The sequence below is a fragment of the Bemisia tabaci genome, chromosome 4 (assembly GCF_918797505.1).
Source record: "Bemisia tabaci chromosome 4, PGI_BMITA_v3".
NCBI classification, from domain to species: domain Eukaryota; kingdom Metazoa; phylum Arthropoda; class Insecta; order Hemiptera; family Aleyrodidae; genus Bemisia; species Bemisia tabaci.
In genome coordinates, this window is record NC_092796.1 from 7,731,796 (window position 1) to 7,737,903 (window position 6,108).

General features: G+C 39.8%; 1 non-coding gene across 1 annotated transcript; it reads right to left on the reverse strand.

Moving 5' to 3' along the window:
• Window positions 1–1,263: 1,263 nt before the first annotated feature.
• On the reverse strand, window positions 1,264–1,336 carry TRNAK-CUU (transfer RNA lysine (anticodon CUU)). Its single transcript has one exon. It is a non-coding gene; the product is annotated as a tRNA-Lys (tRNA).
• Window positions 1,337–6,108: the final 4,772 nt, after the last annotated feature.

A 6,108-nucleotide genomic window follows, 5' to 3' on the forward strand; every position in this document is an offset into this window, starting at 1 on the left:
CGCACTGCATAAAACACAGTGCGGTCACTGCAGTCAGCGTGAAACGGATAGCGCCTACAAGAATGCATGAATACTTCACGCATTGCGCCAAAGACAGTGCGGTCAGCGTGAAACTACAAGACTGTCGGAATACTTCCGCCTACAAGACTGTCGGAATACTTCACGCATTGCGCCAGACACGGTGCGGTCTGCGCGGCGCGGCGGCGGAAGTTAAAATCATTAATCTAAATTTATGTTTGTTCTTTCATAATTTTTTTCGTTCATTTCTTATGAATGGAAGGCCTTGTCCATTTGAGATAGGTTTACGGAACTTAACTTTCGCGCAAAGTTCCGTGAACTTTTGCCAGTAGTGTTGACAGGGTTTTCCCAAAAAATGTGTCCAACACAAGTAAACGCGTCCTCTGCATCCTTCCCCCGCTGGCACATTCTCTTGATGGTTTTTATTGATGTTTCAAAACGAATGAGAAGGGGGCGGCAAAATACAGGCGGCCCATGGGCGGCAAGTGGGTGCCAATGGGTGCCGTGAGCCTGATCGGGGTGCTCACTGTGAAATGCCAGAGAAGTGAAGAGGGATAATTTTTGTTTTTCAGGATTTTTTCGTTTGGATGGAATATCCTTGTGAGATGGATTTTTGTAACCTCCTAACTCTACATTTTTTTTAATGAAGATTTAAAAAAAAAATTAAATTATGAAAGGAAATTTAACGGCAATTTCTTCACCTAAATTACCTAAAAAAAAAAGAATAAAAAAACCCATGCCATAGAATACAAATTTCCTCGCATACACGGTATATTTTCATCGGAAAGTACATTTGTCATTATTAGTACATTTATTCGTACATTTATTGGTACATTATATAGTCAGTAAACGTCTCGGATCATATTAGGTAGGCGCGTAGCCAAAGTGCTAAAAAAATGTGCTAGTGTTTACTTACAAAAAATGGTCTATTGATATAGTTTTTGGTCAAAACTTTTCGGCATAATGCCATCGTCAGGACCCTTGTAATAAATAACCATATCAATAAACCATTTTATGTGAGGAAAGACTGCACATTTTCGTAGTACTTTGGCTACGCACCTACCTAACAAGTTCGATTAAAAGCTACTACCAATATGTAACAAATCGGAGCATTATTATCTTGTTACTTCTCGGTTTATGCTATCCGTTCTGTTACATTACCTCATATCCATTTTTACCTAGTGTTGAGTGTAATATTACCCACGTTAGACGGGTCATTACGAAATCGGTGGGTTAAAAATTCAGCGCCCAACGTGGGGCTCGAACCCACGACCCCGAGATTAAGAGTCTCGTGCTCTACCGACTGAGCTAGCCGGGCTGTGATGGAGAGGGCCGGTAACTGCGTTTCTTCACTCCATGCGCTGCGCTATGCGTGCCGCGTTAACGCTGCCACTGCTGTTGAGCGCAGCAGGTTTCGCGGCATCAGATATGTACATTGAATTTGTTTGAATTTTGCGCGGTCGTGTGGCACTCGCGTAAATAACGTAGCACGTAGCGGTGGTTTTACAGTCGGATTTTACCTGTGCGTACTTTCACGTAAACATGAGGGTGGTTTCAAGATAACCGGAATAGTTTTGTCGCCGTAACAGACAACACATTTTTCGGTCATATTTTTAGCAGTAATGATTATTACTCGAATTTTGTTGCATTAATCTACACAGGGTTACGTGTTATAACGCTTTTGCTATTCATCGCTCTACTTCTCAACTTTAATTTATAAATGGCCGAAAATGTGCCGTCTGTTACGCTGACTTTTTACAGCGTAGCAGACAGCACATTTTCGGAATTTACATAATATTAATTGAGAGGTAGAGCAATAAGTAATTAGAAAGCGTTATAATGCGTAGAAATTTATGATCAATGCGAAAAAATTCGAGTGATTATCGTTTCTACTAAAAATAAGGCCGAAATATGTGTTGTTTGTTACGGTGACGAAACTATTCCAGTAGTTATCTTGAAACCGCCCTCTTGTGGTATATCGACGGTGAGAGTACCGGGACACATACCTCGGTTTGCGGCGTTGCGGATTTTCTGTCATACTTTTTTTTTTTTTTTTTAATGGAATATCACTAAATGTACCTAAGTTCTTGAAAGCTTCCGTGATTTTCCTTCTTTGCGCAAAGAAAACGCTGTGGCAATTAATTTCAAGGAATGATATATTTATTTGTTGTCTTTTAAGAAAATACAATGGGAGGGGAGATTTTTAAACACCGCAAACGAGATACGTGGTCTGATAGTTTCACCATCGATATGCTCTGAAATCATATTTAAAACCCTTCAGAGATTTTTTTTTTATCTGTTTAGTCTAAATTTTCTGTCTAAAACTTAATGAGAACACGTGCAAATTTGATTTATGCAGAGACTTGAAAATTCGTGTCATATGCGGTTTCATTTTGTTGCGTTGGAATTTGGAATCGCATGTCCGGCTCAAGAAAACTTTACATTTTCCCCCAAATTTTAATCCATGTGTTTGCAGACTATCACAGTTTATTTTAGAAAAATTCCAATGATTTCCATTTTGCCTGCGAAGGGGCATCAAAAGAATAATATGTGATCTAAAATCATTCGACGATTTCTAGACCCTGGTAAAAATTGGCGATAGGAGCTGCGTTTCAAAATACCATAGGAGCTCTTATAGCCGACTGAAGAAGGCGATAGAAAATCATATAGTTGGCTGTAGAAAGTGGAAAAAATCATACGGCCGGGCTACACGAAGCGATAAAAAATTATACTGCCGGGCTATAGTTCCTATCGCCGGGCTTTACACTTTATCGCCTGGCTGTCGCTTTTTCGCCATCGGCTCTAAAAGGTTATAAGAAATTGTGTAAAAATTCGTGTGCTTTATAAATCCTTAAGTTTGTACGGAATCACCTTAATATTTACAAAACGCACATTATATTTTCCTTTACTACATATTATTTTTCATCAATTAAAATGAGAATAATCCATAGAGAGTGTGCAAACATTTCAAAGTCATGAGTTGAAAAACGCTGACTCCACGAGATTAAATATTAGAGCCTAACACAAAGCGGAGCAGCGGCGCACTGGCGCGGCGCCTACAAACCTAACAGGGATACTTCACGCATTGCGCAATGCGTGAAGTATCCCTGTTAGGTTTGTAGGCGCCAATGCGCGTTCAGTGCTGGCTGCCCGCCCGCTGCGCCGCGCCGCAGCGTACCACGGCGCTTGAAGCAACTATTTCACACCAGAGGTATTGCACAGTATCATACGAAATTGAAGGCGCTCCAACATATTAGGAATGGCAGGCATCCTTCAAAAGTACGGAGCTTTCCTCGCAAAATAAATCAAGATACTACGGCCAAAAAAGAAAGTGGTAGTCCAAAAACTCACTAAGTCCTAGCATCCGTAATTAGTAACGTTTAGCATATACACTTCATCGCCAGGCTGTTGCTTAATCGCTATCGGCTATAAAAGACTATGAGAAATTGTGTTGCCGGCTGTAGAAGCTATTGGAAATCTTACAGCCGGCTGTATGTCTGTGGTATTTTGGAACACAGATTCTACTGCCAATTTTTACCAGGGGAGGTCTCATTTTTCTGGACCGTAAGCCACTGAGGAAACTGAAAATATTCTGCACACATCGCGCTTCTTACATATTTTTATTATCTTATTTTGTGAAAGTCAATGGCAAAAAGTGGTGATCATATGTCAAGTGAGTGTATGCTTTGTGAAATATTTGAAGACCTTAGTAACAAATAGCGGTCGCCGACATTTGCCATTTTTAGGAAAAACGTTTTTATCGAATTCTGGAACCTTTAAGAGTGCCTGTGCATAGTTTCAGACTTCTAACGCAATTTTTCGGCGATTTATCAACTTGAAACTAAGTTATTTGTAAAACCAGCTGATACGAGATTTTTCTACAGCTTATTAATCTCATGAATGATTTTAAAGGTTTAGCGCGTAATCAAGTATTCGAAATAATGTTTTGTAATGCATATAAACGAAGAATTGAAAGCGCTCTGCTATTTTGGATCCTCGCTGTGAAGCCCACTGTTGGCGCGACGGGTACACTGAAGCGGTGAGTGTCTCGGCAATCAAACCCAATCGGAAAATTGACCTTGGTACAAGCTTAGTATGACTTTTTTTCACATTTGAATAGAGTTGCCAAGTTTATCTTGCTAATGTTCCCACAATGTTAGCAGGACATTTATTTTACCTCTGGGACAAGCTTGAGCCCAAAGATTGTGCCAAGGTTAGGTTGTAAGACTGCTCCAAGCCTATCCTGACAATATTGCTACAATATTGGTGGGACATTATTTTACTTCCGAGACAAACTTGGATATTCAATATTGTGACAACGTTGTGTTGATAATATTGCTCCAAGCTTGTTCAGCAGATATTGTGATCATGATGTTGCCATAGACTTGATGTTAAAATATTGCCATAATATTGACAGGATATTTATTTTACCTCTGAGACAAGCTTGGATTTCCAATCTCACCTCTGAGGCAAGGTAGGCGATAGAACGCCGTATTACCTGCCGTCCTCGCGGAAGGAATTTCTTAGCGTCGCAATGCCTAATGTAGGCATACGGAGCATTGGAGTGCCGAGGAATCTCTCTAAGTCAGCTACTTGGCTGCTTGCACTGGTTGCACTGAAGTATTCAACTTGGATCCCACTTGTAACGGGCACTGCCCAGGCGAAACAAGAACCAGCCCCATTGACGGGGCGGCCGCGCGCGGACCGTTGCCAAAAAGCTCCATTTGAGCCCTTGGCCTAAGAATATCGGTAAGATGGGTTAGACGCCTATGGATCATGTGCCTATTACGTCAAAAAGCGAAAGGTCGCAGTTTTTGCCCTTTAATTTGCCCTTAAAGGGACCGCAACGGCAGATCCGCGGCGAGCGCGCTCTGGTGGCGGAAATAGCAAACGCGGTCGAATTGTGCTCGCCGCGCACAATATTGTGTTAATCTTATGACAATATTAGAAACAGAAGCCTAAAATGTTTATTTTCTTAATCTTGTGACAATGTTAAAGTGCGAATATTACCACAATGTTGTAAAAATAATGTTAGCATAATATCAATTCAGCAGTTTTAGATATCCAATATTGTGTCAATATTATGACAATATTACGAACAGAAGCCTGTTATGCTTGTTGTTCTAACGTTAATTGAATGTTAACATAATAACAATACCGCAGTATCACAGAGATAACATCGTCTCGATATTATTTTAGCAATTTTGTTTTCCTAATATTGTGTCAATATTGTGTCAATATTATAAGCAGAGGCCTATGTTCAGTATTTTTTTTAACAATGTGCCAATGTTAAAACTAACATATTACTGCAATATTGAAAACATAACTCTACGACAGTATTAGTTTACCAATATTGTACAACCAATATTGTGACAACATTGTGACAATCTTGGAATCACCGAGCACCACCTGACCTTGGATTTCTAATGTTGCTAATATTGGTGCAATATTAAAATACTAAGGTTATATATTCAGTATTGATGGTATATTGTACCAAGATTCTCAGGCCAACCTTACTGTTGAAATATGCTCACAATCTCGCTAAGGTTGCCACAATATTATTCCGATCTGAACAAGGTCAAATTTCCGATTGGGAAACGCCTTCACTTTTGTGTGTATGCAACACGGACATCCATGGAGCCCGAATAGTTGCATCCAAGAGTTAAAATGAAATTTATAGCGATATTCGCATTTGACAATAGCTAAGAGTGCTTTGCTCGTTGCTTCCTTTGACTCGCTAATGTCGCTATTTTTCTTTAAAGTTCCAAAGGCTCAAATTTGATTTCGTTTGGCAAATAAAATATTTCAACGGATTGCTACACTCAGAAAAGAATAATTCATAAGAACCGGCCTGATAACTATCCAGATCTCACCGGTGCAAGAAATCGCTTCTTTGTTCAAATATATTTATCGCTGATTTACAGGACTGTTTGTAAATCGTCCTACAAAATGTATCCTTATAATGAAATCGATATATCGTTGTCTGGGAATTACCACTTGAAGAATTTGAAATCTCCGGATGTCGGGTAAAAATATTCTTGAGCGGGTTAGTTACGGGGAAATTCTACTCTACTTACACCATCGTGTTCT